The sequence below is a fragment of the Tursiops truncatus genome, chromosome 19 (genome assembly GCF_011762595.2).
Source record: "Tursiops truncatus isolate mTurTru1 chromosome 19, mTurTru1.mat.Y, whole genome shotgun sequence".
Classification (NCBI taxonomy): Eukaryota; Metazoa; Chordata; class Mammalia; order Artiodactyla; family Delphinidae; genus Tursiops; species Tursiops truncatus.
The window spans coordinates 44,170,848-44,191,323 of NC_047052.1; the positions used below are offsets into that span (position 1 = coordinate 44,170,848).

Consider the following 20,476-nt stretch of genomic DNA (forward strand, 5'->3'; position numbering starts at 1 on the left):
TTTCAGTTCCTCAGATCTGCGTTTTGGAGGCTATGCTCATCTCTGGGAAAGCTCTCAGGGAGACGTGAAAATGGCTGATAGGCTCAGGAGAATTAGAAGAAAGGTGGGTATTTACTGAAATTTCACCCTCACTGTCCTTTGGTACATCCATTTCCTTCTCCTGCCCTGGACACTGCCTTGTGGTCAGTCTGAACTGCTCTGATCTTGGAGCCTGCTGGGGCAGCTCTCTCTGCTCCATCCGTGTGGCATTTCACAAAGTGGTTTCCTTTGAACAGCACAGATGGAGCATTTAAAGAAAAAATAGGTAGGTAACTAATAAGGACCTACTACATAGCACAGGGAACTCTACTCAGTACTCTATAATGGTTTATATGGGAAAAGAGTCTAAAAGAGGAGTGGATATACGTATATGTATAACTGATTCACTTTACTGTATACCTGAAACTAACATAATATTATAAATCAACTATACTCCAATAAAATTTCTTTTAAAGTATAATAAATCTAAGTTAAATGATAAACAAACACACAAACAAAAAAATAGGGATGTCAGTGCTTAAATGCCAGTGGTGGTTGATGTAGGAGGAGGGCAGAGGTATCAGAGACTCCCGTGGGCTGGAGAAGTGTGGGAGGACTTGCAGGGGGAACGGGCAGACTGCCTTCCAGGATTTGGTAGGCTAGAGAAGACATGCCAGGGGGAAAGAGGAAGGCAGGAAATACACTGCCCTTGCCAAAGTTTTGGAGAGTGTCATGGCCTGTGGGCTTATTTAAGGTTGATTTTTTTTTTTTAAGCAAGCCAGCTGAAGATACAATAGCTGTACACATGTCCACCAGGGAGGGACTTGGTTTGATGAAAACAGTTATTAAGTTAGAATGAGTTTTCAGCATTAATAATAGGGAATTTTCACCTAAAAATCTGGATAATCTGTTTCTCTGTCAACAGGTCATTCTTACTGTGCTTGGTCCACATTCTGGGTTGGCGAAGTTTCCAATTAGACGTGGCCTGCCAAGTCCACAAGTGGTAGCAAGTTCCACTTCCTACCTTTCCCTTTGCTCCGCTGGACACTGAGGTGGAAACCACTGACCAAATCCCTCCCTCCTTGCCTCACTCCTTGACTTTCCCCTGCCTGGCCTGGGAAGTTCTTTTTGGATTCACCACCTCTTAGCTTAGGTGGGCACAGGTCAGCCAGAGTCTGAATGCCAGGCTGGAGTGGGGACTGTACCTTAGAGTAAGCTGTGTTTTGAAGGTTTGTGATAAAGGCTTTGATATGCTTAAATCCATGATTTGGGTAAAGATACTAAAGGGGCCAAAGGACAAACTGTCTTACCCTTGGAATTGGTTTGATGAAATTAACTTACCTGGATGCATTTAACATTTACTGAACAAGTACGTAGATAGCATGCTAAGCACTTTTGTACTGATTATCTCCAGAAAAGATGCACTGTGGTTTTGATGTGGAGTGGTTTACTACTCATATCTCCCTTGATTATACTATGTTCAGATATTTTGCAGAGAAAGCGCTCTTCACTTGATTCTAATTTGCTTTCTGTGGTGGAGATTTACATGTTTTTAGACAGGTTAAAACGAATCAGTTTAGATGTCAGCCAACACTTATAGCTCAGAGTTCCTCATTTGTATGATATTTCATTCTTCTTTTTTAATTGAAGTATAGTTGATGTACAATATTGTATTAGTTTCAGGTGTACAGCAAAGTGATTCAGTTTTTTATATATCTGTATATCTCTCTATATACATTTTTCATATTATTTTTTATTATAGGTTATTATAAGATATTGAATATAAGTCCCTGTGATTGTTTCTTATCTATTTTATGTATAGTAGTTTGTATCTGTTAATCCCATGATCCTAATTTATGCCTCCCTGCTCCCTCTCCCCTTTGGTAACCATACATTTGTTTTCTTTTTTTTAACATCTTTATTGGAGTATAATTGCTTTAAAATGTTGTGTTAGTTCCTGCTGTATAACAAAGTGAACCAGCTATATGTATACATATATCCCCATATCCCCTCCCTTTTGTGCCTCCCTCCCTCCCTCCCTATCCCACCCCTCTAGGTGGTCACAAAGCACCAAACTGACCTCCCTGTGCTATGCAGCTGCTTCCCGCTAGCTATCTATTTTACATTTGGTAGTGTATATATGTCCATGCCACTCTCTCACTTCTTCCAGCTTATCCTTCCCCCTCCCCGGGTCCTCAAGTCCATTCTCCACATCTACGTCTGCGTCTTTATTCCTGTCCTGCCCCTAGCTTCTTCAGAAGCTTTTTTATTTTTAGATTCCATATATATGTGTTAGCATACAGTATTTGTTTTTCTCTTTTTGACTTACTTCACTCTGTATGACAGACTCTAGGTCCATCCACCTCACTACAAATAACTCAGTTTCATTTTTTTATGGCTGAGTAATATTCCATTGTATATATGTGCCACATCTCCTTTATCCATTCATCTGTCGATGGACACTTAGGTTGCTTCCGTGTTCTGACTATTGTAAATAGAGCTGCAATGAACATTGTGGCACATGACTCTTTTTGAACTATGGTTTTCTCAGGGTATATGCCCAGTAGTGGGATTGCTGAGTCATATGGTAGTTCTATTTTTAGTTTTTTAAGAAACCTCCATACTGTTCTCCATAGTGGCTGTACCAATTTACATTCCCACCAACAGTGCAAGAGGGTTCCCTTTTCTCCACACTCTCCAGCATTTATTGTTTGTAGATTTTCTGATGATGGCCATTCTGACTGGTGTGAGATGACACCTCACTGTGGTTTTGATTTGCATTTCTCTAATGATTGGTGATGTTGAGCATCCTTTCATGTGTTTGTTGTCAATCTGTATATCTTCTTTGGAGAAATGTCTATTTAGATATTCTGCCCATTTTTGGATTGGGTTGTTTGGTTTTTTTTTTGGTATTGAACTGCATGAGCTGCTTGTATATTTTGGAGATTAATCCTTTTAGCCATGGCAATCAGAGAAGAAAAAGAAATAAAAGGAATCCAAATTGGAAAAGAAGAAGTAAAACTGTCACTGTTTGCAGACGACATGATACTATACATAGAGAATCCCAAAGATGCTACCAGAAAACTACTAGAGCTAATCAATGAGTTTGGTAAAGTAGCAGGATACAAAATTAATGCACAGAAATCTCTTGCGTTCCTATACACTAACGATGAAAAATCTGGAAGAGTTATTAAGGAAACACTCCCCTTTTTTTGAATTTTATTTTATTTATTTTTTTATACAGCAGGTTCTTATTAGTCATCCATTTGATACACATCATTGTATACATGTCAATCCCAATCTCGCAATTCATCACACCACAACCACCACAACCACCCCGCCACTTTCCCCCCTTGGTGTCCATACATTTGTTCTCTACATCTGTGTCTCAATTTCTGCCCTGCAAACCGGTTCATCTATAGCACTTTTCTAGGTTCCAAATATATGCGTTAATATGCGATATTTGTTTTTCTCTTTCTGACTTACTTCATTCTGTATGACAGTCTCTAGATTCATCCACATCTCTACAAATGACCCAATTTTGTTCCTTTTTATGGCTGAGTAATATTCCATTGTATATATGTACCACATCTTCTTTATCCATTTGTCTGTCGATGGGCATTTAGGTTGTTTCCATGACCTGGCTATTGTAAATAGTGCTGCAATGAACATTGGGGTGCATGTATGTTTTCAAGTTAGAGTTTTCATCTTTTCCAGATATTTACCCAGGAGTGGGATTGCTGGATCATATGATAGCTCCACTTTTAGTTTTTTTAAGGAAGCTCCATACTGTTTTCCATAGTGGCTGCACCAATTTACTTTCCCACCAACAGTGTAGGAGGGTTCCCTTTTCTCCACACCCTCTCCAGCATTTATTATTTGTAGACTTTTGAATGATGGCCATTCTGACCCATGTGAGGTGATACCTCATTGTAATTTTGATTTACATTTCTCTAATGATTAGTGATGTTGAAAATCTTTTCATGTGCCTGTTGCCATCTGTATGTCTTCTTTGGAGAAATGTCTGTTTATGTCTTTTGCCCATTTTTTTATTCGGTGGTTTGTTTGTTTTTTGATAATGAGTTGTGTGAGCTGTTTGTATATTTTGGATATTAAGCCCTTGTCTGTCACATCATTTGCAGATATTTTTTCCCATGTTGTAGGCTGTCTTTTCATTTTGTTGATGGTTTTCTTTGCTGTGCAAAAGCTTTTAAGTTTGATGAGGTTCCATTTGTGTAGTTTTGCTTTTTTTTCTTTTTAAACATCTTTATTGGAGTATAATTGCTTTACAATGGTGTGTTAGTTTCTGCTTTATAACAAAGTGAGTCAGTTATACATATACATATGTCCCCATATTTCTTCCCTCCTGCATCTCCCTCCCTCCCACCCTCCCTCTCCCACCCCTCTAGGTGGTTACAAAGCACAGAGCTGATCTCCCTGTGCTATGCGACTGCTTCCTACTAGCTATCTATTTTAAGTTTGGTAGTGTATATACGTCCATGACACTCTCTCACTTTGTCCCAGCTTACCCTTCCACCTCCCCGTATCCTCAAGTCCATTCTCTAGTAGATCTGTGTCTTTGTTCCCGTCTACAGCCATACCACCCTGAATGTGCTGGATCTCGTCTGTATTTTTGCTTTTATTTCTTTTGCCTTGGAAGACTGATCTAAGAAAATATTGCTATGATTTATGATGTCACAGAATGTTTTGCCTGTGTTCTCTTCTAGGGGTTTTATGGTATCATGTCTTATATTTAGGTCTTTAAATGATTTTGAGTGTATGTTTGTATATGGTGTTAGAGTGTTTTAATTTCATTGATTTAGATGTAGCTCTCCACCTTTCCCAACACCACTTCTTGAAGAGACTGTCTTTTCTCCATTGTATATTCTTGCCTCCTTTGTCACAGATTAACTGACAAGGTGTGTGGGTTTATTTCTGGGCTGTCTATTCTTTTCCATTGATCTACATATCTGTTTTTGTGCCAGTACTACAGTTTTGATTACTGTAGCTTAGTAATATAGTCTGAAGTATGGAAGGGTTATGCCTCCAGCTTTGTTCTTTTTCCTCAGGATTGCTTTGGGAATTCTGGGTCTTTTGTGGTTCCATGTAAACTTTAGGAGTATTTGTTCTAGTTCTGTGAAAAATGTCATGGGTATTTTGATAGGGATCACATTAAATCTGTAGATTGTTTTGGGTAGTATGGTCATTTTAAAAATATTAATTCTTCCAATCCAAGAGCATGGGATATCATTCTTTGAATCATATTCCATTTTCCTTATCAGTGTTTTATAGTTTTCAGCATATAAGTCTTTAACCTATATGAAATTCCCATGAATTAAGACAAGAGTTGAGTCGGAGTAAATGACAGTGAGCCAGGAACTATTTTCTTTGAGGAATGATGGGATTTGACCCTGCAATTTATAGAAGACTGCCTGCAGGTCTGTACTATAGCCCACCCTCATCTCTCATGTGTAAGGATTTTAAAGCATTCAGTGTGTATCATATACATTTTTGTTTTTGATTGAATCTTCAGTTTTGTTTGTTGTTTGCTATTTTTTCTTATGTGTAAAAACTCTATGTTCTTTAAAATATAGTAAAATCTGAAGTAGCTAAGGTAGAGTTTAAAAAACTAGGATTATTGCAGACACTCAAAATTACCTTTCTTGGAGCTACACCAGAAACACTACTATAGACAATCCTTAAATTAAGACTTTTTATTAATGCCCTTAATAAAAAGTTTTCTCTGTGATAAAAGTGGCATACACAATCATACTCATAAAGGGTTTCTCATTTTAGAGGTTGGTGAATTTCGGGATGTGTCCATTGACTTCTCTCAGGAGGAGTGGGAATTCCTGGACCCTGCTCAGAGGGACTTGTACAAAGGTGTGATGTTGGAGAACTAAAGCAACCTGGTTTCACTGGGTAAGTATATCATTCTTTCTAAACTCAAAATAAGAGTTCCATATTCCTTTGTTTGCTACGTTATGACTCGGGGGGAAATTATGATTTGTATGCCAGTATGTTTCCTATACTCTGAAGCTTTAGGTGCTTTGTGGAATTAGAAATGGGCAGGTTCATGTTGCCTGTTTCATAATGTTCAGAATGCTGGGACCTTGATCTTACCTATTCTTCAGATGATTTTCTTATCCTTATTTGGCCATTAGTTTTAAATTTTTGATTTATATTAAGTCTCCTTAAGCATGGTAAAAATTCTGATTTTGAACATCCATCCCATGGTGATTCATTTTGAGAACGTTGGACATGGGTCCCTGGAATCTGCATTCTGATAGAGTTGGCTGGGGATAGTATTGTGTGAAAAAGAATTCTAAGGTAGCTATAACTCTCCTTATTCTGGGCTATCAAAGCATTGCTTCCCAATTCTGGGAAGTTCATAGCATTGATAAGTTCTTTTTCTTCTCTCAAGCAGGAACCAGAAGGCCTAAACCATCTGTAATCTCCTTACTTGAGAATGGGAAAGAGCCATGGCTGGAAGAGAGAATGGTGACAGGAACCACAAGCTTAGGTAAGTGAAAAGGAGTGAGGCAGGAGTAACACATCAGCTGATCAGAGAGGAGACCTGAGGTGAAGTGTCAGCTTATATTTTTTGACCATCTAAAGGAATCTTACTGTTAACATCTTTGGAGAAATTCTTCTCTTAGGTGGTTCTTATCTCCAAATTACAGTCTTCATATTCCTTTTCTGGTAATCTCTTTGCTATGTAAAGCAATATTCTTTATTTTTGGTGTCTCACAAAGGCATTACTGTGTACTATTCCAGTAGCTAAATTTAAAAAGTTTTTAAAAAAATGCTCCACAGAAAACTATGTAGTAGAAGAGGTGAATTTTTTAAAAATTAATTAATTTATTTTTGGCTGCGTTGGGTCTTTGTTGCTGCGCATGGGTTTTCTCTAGTTGCAGTGAGCGGGGGCTACTCTTTGCTGCAGTGCGTGGGCTTCGCACTGTGGTGGTTTCTCTTGTTGAAGAGCATGGGCTCTAGGCACGGGCTTCAGTAGCTGTGGTGCTCGGGCTTATTTGCTCCACAGCATGTGGGATCCTCCTGGACCAGGGCCCGAACCCGTGTCCCCTGCATTGGCAGGCAGATTCCTAACCACTGCGCCACGAGGGAAGTCCCGAAAAGGTGAATTTTTATACTTCAGCATTATTTACTTTATCTATTTCACCCATATGTTTCAATTAGGAATTTCAGTGTCAAAATTTCAGCAAACAAAAATTAGTTTAAATAATGCATAATTTTTTGACTCCTCAACCTGTTAGATGACAGAAACTGAATTTCTGTCACATCTGGAAAAACCTAAGAAATTCAGTATTTCTTTAGCCAATTCAGGGTCTTTTCACCACTCCCTTCCCCACACAGTTAGGCTCTGAATTTACCTAGATTGAGCTCATAAAATGTAATAACATGCATTTAATTTATCGGGCTATTATTTTAATGTAATCCATTCACATTGCTCTCTGATGACATCTGTAGGAGCCGTCTGATCCTTATTTATCAGTCTTCAATCATCACAGCTATAGCCCTTGTTCCTAAATCTAGGACTTTTATCAGTTCTGTTTCTACTGTACTTCTCAAACATTATCAGAAGCATGAGAAAAACTGGCTTCTGGCCTAATGCATGTAGGATCTCTGCAGACCTATAATGTCAGGCCTTCCCTGCCTAGACATGTCCATAGCTATGTCTTCTCTACTGAATTGTTCACTTTATGAGTTGGGGAGATTCTAGGCACATCATTATCCATTCCTGGGGAAGAAAACATCTCTTATTTAAACCCCAAACACTATGTGGCTGTTTTATTATTGACTTAAAGTACTTACCTTGATGGTTATAGTCGTGTAGGTTTAACCTGCATGCTTCATTCAGATTTCTGTTCACTCATCAAGTACATAGCTTCATTCAGTCAAGGGTGAGCGGGAAAGACTGACTCTGCCAGATACCCGTTCTCTTAATGCCTTGGGATGCAGCAGGGAGAAATTACATTTGTAAATCTAAAGTTGAGCCTTTTGGATTGTGTTCCCCTGGTTCTCTTATAAGAATACGCTCTTGATGTGCTCTAAGACCCCTGGCATTTTGTCCGAGAGGCAAAGGCTCATTAAGTCTGAGAAAATGGTAGTGATAAAATCATACTGCTTAATATATTGTGGTATTACCCTGGCACACATAGATGGGATCCTTAGAGTTGATGTAGCATAGGATCACAAGAGAAAAATGGTGAAGATGATATGACTGTCTCAGTTTAGAAGATGGAGCAAACAAACAAAAAAAAATAGGAGAAAGAGCATGATAGGTTCCTGAAATCACATTTCTGCTCTCTGGAATAAGGAAGTGATCAGCAATGTCACAGGTTGCTGACATAAGGAATGGGATGAAAACATGTTTATGTGACTGTGATGAAAACTTGTGGCTGTTGGTGAGTTTAAATTTTTCATTGTTTTGGGAACAATGCATATATGTGTGACTTTTATACACACATGCACACTTTTTTTTTTTTCTGTGGTACGCAGGCCTCTCACTGTTTTGGCCTCTCCCGTTGCGGAGCACAGGCTCCAGACACGCAGACTCAGCGGCCATGGCTTACGGACCTAGCTGCTCCGCGGCATGCGGGATCTTCCCGGACCAGGGCACGAACCTGTGTCCCCTGCATCGGCAGGCGGACTCTCAACCACTGCGCCACCAGGGAAGCCCAACATTCACACTTTTAATAGGTATTCCCTTTAAGCTGGCAATCTCATGTCTAAAAAGTTCTCTTAGACAAATCATCATCATGCATAAATATATGACACAGTGTTTTTGTCCAAAGTGTTTTTATAGAATCAGTCAATCAAAGTAAATTCCAATAATGCAATGCTATATCCTTTAAATACAGTGATGCTGATCTATAATCAATTTCCATTGGAATGTGTCCATAATGTACTGTTGAGTATATGACCAGTTATAGACTGTCCATATCTGTCCATTCTGTCCACACACGATGTAAGTTTGCCAGTGCACATATACATACCCATATTGCTTAAATTCATTTCACTTTTGGTCAACATCACTTATTGCTTTGTTGGGACTTTATGTGGTTTTTTTTTTTAACATCTTTATTGGGGTATAATTGCTTTACAATGGTGTGTTAGTTTCTGCTTTATAACAAAGTGAATCAGTTATACATATACATATGTTCCCATATCTCTTCCCTCTTGCATCTCCCTCCCTCCCACCCTCCCTATCCCACCCCTCCAGGCGGTCACAAAGTACCGAGCTGATCTCCCTGTGCTATGCGGCTGCTTCCCACTAGCTATCTGCCTTACGTTTGGTAGTGTATATATGTCCGTGCCTCTCTCTCGCTTTGTCACAGCTCACCCTTCCCCCTCCCCATATCCTCAAGTCTGTTCTCTAGTAGGTCTGTGTCTCTATTCCTGTCTTACCACTAGGTTCTTCATGAAATTTTTTTTCCTTAAATTCCATATATATGTGTTAGCATACGGTATTTGTCTTTCTCTTTCTGACTTACTTCACTCTGTATGACAGACTCTAGGTCTATCCACCTCATTACAAATAGCTCAATTTCGTTTCTTTTTATGGCTGAGTAATATTCCATTGTATATATGTACCACATCATCTTTATCCATTCATCCGATGATGGACACTTAGGTTGTTTCCATCTCCGGGCTATTGTAAATAGAGCTGCAATGAACATTTTGGTACATGACTCTTTTTGAATTATGGTTTTCTCAGGGTATATGCCCAGTAGTGGGATTGCTGGGTTATATGGTAGTTCTATTTGTAGTTTTTTAAGGAACCTCCATACTGTTCTCCATAGTGGTTGCACCAATTCACATTCCCACCAACAGTGCAAGAGGGTTCCCTTTTCTCCACACCCTCTCTAACATTTATTGTTTCTAGATTTTTTGATTCTGACTGGTGTGAGATGATATTTCATTGTAGTTTTTTTTTTTTTTTTTTTTTTTATTTTTTTAACATCTTTATTGGGGTATAATTACTTTACAATGGTGTGTTAGTTTCTGCTATATAACAAAGTGAATCAGTTATACATATACATATGTTCCCATATCTCTTCCCTCTTGCGTCTCCCTCCCTCCCACCCTCCCTATCCCACCCCTCCAGGCTGTCACAGAGCACCGAGCCAATATCCCCGTGCCATGTGGCTGCTTCCCACTAGCTATCTACCTTACTACGTTTGTTAGTGTGTATATGTCCATGACTCTCTCTCGCCCCGTCACAGCTCACCCTTCCCCCTCCCCATAACCTCAAGTCCGTTCTCTAGGAGGTCTGCGTCTTTATTCCTGCCTTACCCCTAGGTTCTTCATGACATTTTTTTTTCTTAAATTCCATATATATGTGTTAGCATACTGTATTTGTCTTTTTCTTTCTGACTTACTTCACTGTGTATGACAGACTCTAGGTCTATCCACCTCATTACAAATAGCTCAATTTCGTTTCTTTTTATGGCTGAGTAATATTCCATTGTATATATGTGCCACATCTTCTTTATCCATTCATCCGATGATGGGCACTTAGGTTGTTTCCATCTCCGGGCTATTGTAAATAGAGCTGCGATGAACATTTTGGTACATGACTCTTTTTGAATTTCGGTTTTCTCAGGGTATATGCCCAGTAGTGGGATTGCTGGGTCATATGGTAGTTCTATTTGTAGTTTTTTAAGGAACCTCCATACTGTTCTCCATAGTGGCTGAACCAATTCACATTCCCACCAGCAGTGCAAGAGGGTTCCCTTTTCTCCACACCCTCTCCAGCATTTATTGTTTCTAGATTTATTGATGATGGCCATTCTGACTGGTGTGAGATGATATCTCATTGTAGTTTTGATTTGCATTTCTCTAATGATTAATGATGTTGAGCATTCTTTCATGTGTTTGTTGGCAGTCTGTATATCTTCTTTGGAGAAATGTCTATTTAGGTCTTCTGCCCATTTTTGGATTGGGTTGTTTGTTTTTTTGTTGTTGAGCTGCATGAGCTGCTTGTAAATTTTGGAGATTAATCCTTTGTCAGTTGCTTCATTTGCAAATATTTTCTCCCATTCTGAGGGTTGTCTTTTGGTCTTGTTTATGGTTTCCTTTGCTGTGCAAAAGCTTTGAAGTTTCATTAGGTCCCATTTGTTTATTTTTGTTTTTATTTCCATTACTCTAGGGGGTGGGTCAGAAAGAATCTTGCTGTGATTTATGTCATAGAGTGTTCTGCCTAAGTTTTCCTCTAATAGTTTGATAGTTTCTGGCCTTATATTTAGGTCTTTAATCCATTTTGAGCTTATTTTTGTATATGGTGTTAGGGAGTGTTCTAATTTCATTCTTTTACATGTACCTGTCCAGTTTTCCCAGCACCATTTATTGAAGAGGCTGTCCTTTTTCCACTGTACATTCCTGCCACCTTTATCAAAGATAAGGTGTCCATATGTGCATGGGTTTATCTCTGGGCTTTCTATCCTGTTCCATTGATCTATCTTTCTGTTTTTGTGCCAGTACCATACTGTCTTGATAACTGTAGCTTTGTAGTATAGTCTGAAGTCAGGGAGCCTGATTCCTCCAGTTCCTTTTTTTGTTCTCAAGATTGCTTTGGCTATTCGGGGTCTTTTGTGTTTCCATACAAATTGCGAAATTTTTTGTTCTAGTTCTGTGAAAAATGCCAGTGGTAGTTTGATAGGGATTGCATTGAATCTATAGATTGCTTTGGGTAGTAGAGTCATTTTCACAATGTTGATTCTTCCAATCCAAGAACATGGTATATGTCTCCATCTATTTGTATCATCTTTAATTTCTTTCATCAGTGTCTTATAGTTTTCTGCATACAGGTCTTTTGTCTCCTTAGGTAGGTTTATTCCTAGATATTTTATTCTTTTTGTTGCAATGGTAAATGGGAGTGTTTTCTTGATTTCACTTTCAGATTTTTCATCATTAGTATATAGGAATGCCAGAGATTTCTGTGCATTAATTTTGTATCCTGCTACTTTACCAAATTCATTGATTAGCTCTAGTAGTTTTCTGGTAGCATCTTTAGGATTCTCTATGTATAGGATCATGTCATCTGCAAACAGTGACAGCTTTACTTCTTCTTTTCCGATTTGTATTCCTTTTATTTCCTTCTCTTCTCTGATTGCTGTGGCTAAAACTTCCAAAACTATGTTGAATAAGAGTGGTGAGAGTGGGCACCCTTGTCTTGTTCCTGATCTTAGTGGAAATGCTTTCAGTTTTTCACCATTGAGGATGATGTTTGCTGTGGGCTTGTCGTATATGGCCTTTATTATGTTGAGGAAAGTTCCCTCTATGCCTACTTTCTGCAGGGTTTTTATCATAAATGGGTGTTGAATTTTGTCAAAAGCTTTCTCTGCATCTATTGAGATGATCATATGGTTTTTCTCCTTCAGTTTGTTAATATGGTTTATCACATTGATAGATTTGCGTATATTGAAGAATCCTTGCATTCCTGGAACAAACCCCACCTGATCATGGTGTATGATCCTTTTAATGTGCTGTTGGATTCTGTTTGCTAGTATTTTGTTGAGGATTTTTGCATCTATGTTCATCAGTGATATTGGTCTGTAGTTTTCTTTCTTTGTGACATCCTTGCCTGGTTTTGGTATCAAGGTGATGGTGGCCTCGTAGAATGAGTTTGGGAGTGTTCCTCCCTCTGCTATATTTTGGAAGAGTTTGAGAAGGATAGGTGTTAGCTCTTCTCTAAATGTTTGATAGAATTCGCCTGTGAAGCCATCTGGTCCTGGGCTTTTCTTTGTTGGAAGATTTTTAATCACTGTTTCAATTTCAGTGCTTGTGATTGGTCTGTTCATATTTTCTATTTCTTCCTGATTCAGTCTTGGCAGGTTGTGCATTTCTAAGAATTTGTCCATTTCTTCCAGATTGTCCATTTTATTGGCATAGAGTTGCTTGTAGTAATCTCTCATGATCTCTTTTATTTCTGCAGTGTCAGTTGTTACCTCTCCTTTTTCATTTCTAATTCTATTGATTTGAGTCTTCTCCCTTTTTTTCTTGGTAAGTCTGGCTAGTGGTTTATCTATTTTGTTTATCTTCTCAAAGAACCAGCTTTTAGTTTCATTGATCTTTGCTATTGTTTCCTTCATTTCTTTTTCATTTATTTCTGATCTGATTTTTATGATTTCTTTCCTTCTGCTAGCTTTGGGGTTTTTTTGTTCTTCTTTCTCTAATTGCTTGAGGTGCAAGGTTAGGTTGTTTATTCTAGATGTTTCCTGCTTCTTAAGGTGGGCTTGTATTGCTATAAACTTCCCCCTTAGAACTGCTTTTGCTGCATCCCACAGGTTTTGGGTCGTTGTGTCTCCATTGTCATTTGTTTCTAGGTATTTTTTGATTTCCTCTTTGATTTCTTCAGTGATCACTTCATTATTAAGTAGTGTATTGTTTAGCCTCCATGTGTTTGTATTTTTTACAGATCTTTTCCTGTAATTGATATCTAGTCTCATGGCGTTGTGGTCAGAAAAGATACTTGATACAATTTCAATTTTCTTAAATTTGCCAAGGCTTGATTTGTGACCCAAGATATGATCTATCCTGGAGAATGTTCCGTGAGCACTTGAGAAAAATGTGTATTCTGTTGTTTTTGGATGGAGTGTCCTATAAATATCAATTAAGTCCATCTTGTTTAATGTATCATTTAAAGCTTGTGTTTCCTTATTTATTTTCATTTTGGATGATCTGTCCATGGGTGAAAGTGGGGTGTTTAAGTCCCCTACTATGAATGTGTTACTGTCAATTTCCCCTTTTATGGCTGTTAGTATTTGCCTTATGTATTGAGGTGCTCCTATGTTGGGTGCATAAATATTTACAATTGTTATATCTTCTTCTTGGATCGATCCCTTGATCATTATGTAGTGTCCTTCTTTGTCTCTTTTAATAGTCCTTATTTTAAAGTCTATTTTGTCTGATATGAGAATTGCTACTCCAGCTTTCTTTTGGTTTCCATTTGCATGGAATATCTTTTTCCATCCCCTTACTTTTAGTCTGTATGTGTCTCTAGGTCTGAAGTGGGTCTCTTGTAGACAGCATATGTAAGGGTCTTGTTTTTGTATCCATTCAGCTAATCTGTGTCTTTTGGTGGGAGCATTTAGTCCATTTACATTTAAGGTAATTATCGATATGTATGTTCCTATTCCCATTTTCTATATTGTTTTGGGTTCGTTATTATAGGTCTTTTCCTTCTCTTGTGTTTCTTGCCTAGAGAAGATCCTTTAGCATTTGTTGTAAAGCTGGTTTGGTGGTGCTGAACTCTCTCAGCTTTTGCTTGTCTGTAAAGGTTTTTATTTCTCCATCAAATCTGAATGAGATCCTTGCTGGGTAGAGTAGTCTTGGTTGCAGGTTTTTCTCCTTCATCACTTTCAGTATGTCCTGCCACTCCCTTCTGGCTTGTAGGGTTTCTGCTGAAAGATCAGCTGTTAACCTTATGGGGATTCCCTTATGTGTTATTTGTTGTTTTTCCCTTGCTGCTTTTAATATGCTTTCTTTGTATTTAATTTTTGACAGTTTGATTAATATGTGTCTTGGCGTATTTCTCCTTGTATTTATCCTGTATGGGACTCTCTGTGCTTCCTGGACTTGATTAACTATTTCCTTTCCCATATTAGGGAAGTTTTCAACTATAATCTCTTCAAATATTTTCTCAGTCCCTTTCTTTTTCTCTTCTTCTTCTGGAACCCCTATAATTCGAATGTTGGTGCGTTTAATGTTGTCCCAGAGGTCTCTGAGACTGTCCTCAGTTCTTTTCATTCTTTTTTCTTTATTCTGCTCTGCAGTAGTTATTTCCACTATTTTATCTTCCAGGTCACTTATCCGTTCTTCTGCCTCAGTTATTCTGCTATTGATCCCATCTAGAGTACTTTTAATTTCATTTATTGTGTTGTTCATCGTTGCTTGTTTCATCTTTAGTTCTTCTAGGTCCTTGTTAACTGATTCTTGCATTTTGTCCATTCTATTGTCCATTCTATCTCCAAGATTTCGGATCAACCTTACTATCATTATTCTGAATTCTTTTTCAGGTAGACTGCCTATTTCCTCTTCATTTGTTAGGTCTGGAGCATTTTTATTTTGCTCCTTTATCTGCTGTGTGTTTTTCTGTTTTCTCATTTTGCTTATCTTACTGTGTTTGGGGTCTCCTTTTTGCAGGCTGCAGGTTCGTAGTTCCTCCTGTTTTTGATGTCTGTCTCCAATGGCTAAGGTTGGTTCAGTGGGTTGTGTAGGCTTCCTGGTGGAGGGGACTAGTGCCTGTGTTGTGGTGGAAGAGGCTGGATCTTGTCTCTCTAGTGGGCAGGTTCACGTCTGGTGGTGTGTTTTGGGGTGTCTGTGGCCTTATTATGATTTTAGGCAGCCTCTCTGCTAATGGGTGGGGTTGTGTTCCTGTTTTGCTAGTTGTTTGGCACAGGTTGTCCAGCACTGTGGCTTGCTGGTCGTTGAGTGAAGCTGGGTGCTGGTGTTAAGATGGAGGTCTCTGGGAGATTTTCGCCGTTTGATATTATCTGGAGCTGGGAGGTCTCTTGTGAACCAGTGTCTTGAAGTTGGCTCTCCTACCTCAGAGGCAGAGCCCTGCCTCCTGGCTGGAGCACCAAGAGCCTTTCATCCACACGGCTCAGAATAAAAGGGAGAAAAAGTAGAGGGAATTAGTAGACGTATGAGGAAAGAAAGAAGGAAAGGAGGGAAGGAAGGAGGGAAGGAAGGAAGGAAGGAAGGAAGGAAGGAAGGAAGAAAGAAAGAAAGAAGCAAAGAAGGAAAGAAGGCAAGAAGGAACGAAAGGAGGGAGGGAGGGAGGGAGGAAGGAAGGAGGGAAAGAAGGAAAAACAAAAAGAAAGAAGATACAGTAAAAATAAAATAAAGTATAATAAAGTTATTGAATTAAAAAATTCTTAATTAGAAAAAAAAAAGGACGGGTAGAACCTTAGGACAAATGTTGGAAGCAAAGCTGTACAGACAAAGTCTTACACAGAAGCGTACACATACACCCTCACAAAAAGAGGTAAAGGGGGAAAAATCATAAATCTTGCTGTCAGAGACCACCTCCTCAATTTGGGATGATTCGTTGTCTAAAGGAGGGAAGGAAGGAGGGAAGGAAGGAAGGAAGGAAGGAAGAAAGAAAGAAGCAAGGAAGGAAAGAAGGCAAGAAGGAACGAAAGGAGGGAGGGAGGAAGGAAGGAAGGAGGGAAAGAAGGGAAAACAGAAAGAAGATACAGTAAAAATAAAATAGAGTATAATAAAGTTATTGAATTATAAAAATTCTTAATTAGAAAAAAAAAAAAAAAGGGACGGATAGAACCTTAGGACAAATGTTGGAAGCAAAGCTATACAGACAAAGTCTTACACAGAAGCGTACACATACACCCTCACAAAAAGAGGTAAAGGGGGAAAAATCATAAATCTTGCTGTCAGAGACCACCTCCTCAATTTGGGATGATTCGTTGTCTAAAGGAGGGAAGGAAGGAAGGAAAGAAAGAAAGAAAGAAAGGACGAAGGTAAAGTATAATAACGTTCTTAAAATTAAAATTGATTATTAAGAAAAAAAATTTTAAGAAAAAACCATGGACGGATAGAACCTAGGACAAATGGTGGAAGCGAGACTATACAGACAAGATCTCACACAGAAGCATACACATACACATTCACAAAAAGAGGAATAGGGAGAAAAATCATAGATCTTGCTCCCAAAGTCCACCTCCTTAATTTGGGATGATTGGCTGTCTGTTCATGTATTCCACAGATGCAGGGTACATCAAGTTAATTGTGGAGCTTTAATCCGCTGCTTCTGAGGCTGCTGGGAGAGATTTCCCTTTCTCTTCTTTGTTCTCACAGCTCCCAGGGGCTCAGCTTTGGATTTGGCCCCGCCTCTGCGTGTAGGTCGCTGGAGGGCGTCTGTTTTTTGCTCAGACAGGACGGGGTTAAAGGAGCCGCTGATTCGGAGGTTCTGGCGTACGGAGGCCCGCGGCGGGGAGGGAGGGGCACGGAATGCGGGGCGGGCCTGCGGCGGCAAAGTCCGGCGTGACTCTGCACCAGTCCGAGGCCCGCCGTGCGCTCTCCCGGGGAAGTCGTCTCCGGATCCCGGGAACCCGGCAGTGGCGGGCTGCACAGGCTCCGCGGAAGAGGGGAGTGGAGAGCGACCTGCGCTCGCACACAGGCCCCTTGGTGGCGGCAGCAGCAGCCCCAACGTCTCCCGCCCGCCTTGGGGTCCGCGCCTCCAGCCGCGGCTTGCGCCCGTCTCTGGAGTCAGCGCCCTCAGCCGCGGCTCGCGCCCGTCTCTGGGGTCCGCGCCCTCAGCCGCGGCTCGCGCCCGTCTCTGGGGTCCGCGCCCTCAGCCGCGGCTCGCGCCCGTCTCTGGGGTCCGCGCTTTCAGCCGCGGCTCGCGCCCGTCTCTGGGGTCCGCGCTTTCAGCCGCGGCTCGCGCCCGTCTCTGGGGTCCGCGCTTTCAGCCGCGGCTCGCGCCCGTCTCTGGGGTCCGCGCTTTCAGCCGCGGCTCGCGCCCGTCACTGGGGTTCGCGCTTTTAGCCGCGGCTCGCGCCCTTCTCTGGAGTTCCTTTAAGCAGCGTTCTTAAACCCCTCTCCTCACGCACCAGGAAACAAAGAGGGAAGAAAAAGTCTCTTGCCTCTTCGGCAGGTGCAGGCTTTTCCCCGGACTCCCTCCCGGCTAGCTGTGGTGCACTAACCCCTTCAGGCTATGTTCAAGCCGCCAACCCCAGTCCTTTCCCTGCGCTCCGTCCGAAACCGAAACCCTAGCCTCAGAGCCTCAGCTCGCAGCCCCGCCCGTCCCGGCGGGTGAGCAGACAAGCCTCTCGGGCTGGTGAGTGCCGGTCGGCACCGATCCTCTGTGCGGGAATCTCCCCGCTTTGCCCTCCGCACCCGTTGCTGTGCACTCCTCCGCGGCTTCGAAGCTCCCCCCTCCGCCTCCCGCAGTCTCCGCCCGCGAAGGGGCTTCCTAGTGTGTGGAAACTTTTCCTCCTTCACAGCTCCCTCCCACTGGTGCAGGTGCCGTCCCTATTCTTTTGTCTCTGTTTATTCTTTTTTCCTTTTGCCCTACCCAGGTACGTGGGGAGTTTCTTGCCTTTTGGGAGGTCTGAGGTCTTCTGCCAGCCTTCAGTAGGTGTTCTGCAGGAGTTGTTCCACGTGTAGATGTATTTCTGGTGTATCTGTGGAGAGGAAGGTGATCTCCGCGTCTTACTCTTCCGCCATCTTCCTTTCCTCCCATCATTGTAGTTTTGATTTGCATTTCTCTAATGATGTTGAGCATTCTTTCATGTGTTTGTTGGCAGTCTGTGTATCTTCTTTGGAGAAATGTCTATTTAGGTCTTCTGCCCATTTTTGGATTGGGTTGTTTGTTTTTTTGTTATTGAGCTGCATGAGCTGCTTGTAAATTTTGGAAATTAATCCTTTGTCAGTTGCTTCATTGGCAAATATTTTCTCCCATTCTGAGGGTTGTCTTTTGGTCTTGTTTATGGTTTCCTTTGCTGTGCAAAAGCTTTGAAGTTTCATTAGGTCCCATTTGTTTATTTTTGCTTTTATTTCCATTTCTCTAGGAGGTGGGTCAAAAAGGATCTTGCTGTGATTTATGTCATAGAGTGTTCTGCCTATGTTTTCCTCTAAGAGTTTGATAGTTTCTGGCCTTACATTTAGGCCTTTAATCCATTTTGAGCTTATTTTTGTGTATGGTGTTAGGGAGTGATCTAATCTCCTACTTTTACATGTACCTGTCCAGTTTTCCCAGCACCACTTATTGAAGAGGCTGTCCTTTCTCCACTGTACATTCCTGCCTCCTTTATCAAAGATAAGGTGATCATATGTGTGTGGGTTTATCTCTGGGCTTTCTATCCTGTTCTATTGATCTATCTTTCTGTTTCTGTGCCAGTACCATACTGTCTTGATTGCTGTAGCTTTGTAGTATAGTCTGAAGTAAGGGAGCCTGATTCCTCCAGCTCCGTTTTTCGTTCTCAAGATTGCTTTGGCTATTCGGGGTCTTTTGTTTTTCCATACAAATTGTGAAATTTTTTGTTCTAGTTCTGTGAAAAATGCCAGTGGTAGTTTGATAGGGATTGCATTGAATCTGTAGATTGCTTTGGGTAGTAGAGCCATTTTCACAATGTTGATTCTTCCAATCCAAGAACATGGTATATCTCTCCATCTATTTGTATCATCTTTAATTTCTTTCATCAGTGTCTTATAATTTTCTTCATACAGGTCTTTTGTCTCCTTAGGTAGGTTTATTCCTAGATATTTTATTCTTTTTGTTGCAATGGTAAATGTAGGATAAAATCTAAATGTTTTAGTGTGTATCGTTTTACATGATTTCCCACTAAAACCAAGCTTCTGTAATTAATCAACTGATTGCACTTGATAAAAGGTATCCACTATGAAAATAAATGATATAAAATGCATTTGATATAACTGTTCAGCTGATAAGCCAGATGAACTTCTTGCTAAGTGGAGAAACAAATACCTTCATTGTAAAAGCCAGTTCCTGTTGGTCATTATATAACTTCCATCTTAATTGAAATTCCTAAATTATTATTCTTGTACCAACCTTTCCACTGAGCTATACACACATATATCTAAATGCCTACTTGATATCACCTCTTTGATACCCAACAAGCATCTCAAAGTTAACATGACCCCCACCCCCATCCTAGACACCTGCTACATACTTGTTGTTTTCTGTCTTGGCAAATGACACTACCATTCATCCAGATGTTCAGGACAAAAATTTAGGCATTATATCTAACTTATTCTTTTCTTCATATGCACATCCAAGCATCAGCCATTCCTGTTAGTTCTACAGTTAAATTGCATCCCAATTTGACCATTTTTCATTGACTTTACCATTTACTACCCTAATTCAAACCACATTCATATCTTAAGACCAGTGGTCTCTAAAATAAATCATATAGAAGCAAAATTGCCCACTGACAATTAGAGACCTGAGTCAACAGGACAAGTGGAAGTCCCCAGCCAGGTCCTTCTCTTCCCACCCCCATCCCTGTCCCATGCCAAAATGAGCCTTAGGTTTGGACACTCCAGCTTGCATGTCTAAGCTCTGTCTAATCTTACCAAATAGCTTCCGCTTGACCACCATGTACACATAGGCAACACTTTCACCTTTTGTAGGACAGATCAAGGGATGGAGCTTTGGACACAGAAGAGGTGTACAGGCTCTGGAAGCAAGCTTGATGCTACTTGAGTGAGGAATTCTCAGATACCCAAAGCATGGTCTGAAGGGGTTTGTGAGCTCTGGACATGCATGTCTCTTTGCATATGGACTTCTCATCAGGAAGGAAAGGTCTTGGCCAAAGGAGGGCCAAATTGTAGCTTTTTGTTTTTTTGAAATATATTTATTTATTTGGCTGTGCCGGGTCTTAGTTGCAGCATGCAGGATTTTCGTTGCTGAGTGTGAGATTTTTGTTGCCATGTGGGATCTTTTTTTTTT

The 20,476-nt window shown here is 40.5% G+C and overlaps 1 protein-coding gene across 3 annotated transcripts in view; it reads left to right on the forward strand.

Annotated features, from left to right (window-relative positions):
• Positions 1-20,476, forward strand: part of ZNF527 (zinc finger protein 527) — a 40,643-nt gene continuing 20,167 nt past the window's right edge. For 2 of the 3 annotated variants that reach the window (XM_073796457.1, XM_073796459.1), the window contains exons 1-3: positions 1-103; positions 5,815-5,940; positions 6,446-6,541. The gene's annotated coding sequence lies outside the window, so the exon portion shown is untranslated. Of the gene's footprint in view, positions 104-5,814; positions 5,941-6,442; positions 6,542-20,476 lie in introns of all 3 variants that reach the window. The other variant, XM_073796458.1, reaches the window with a different exon arrangement.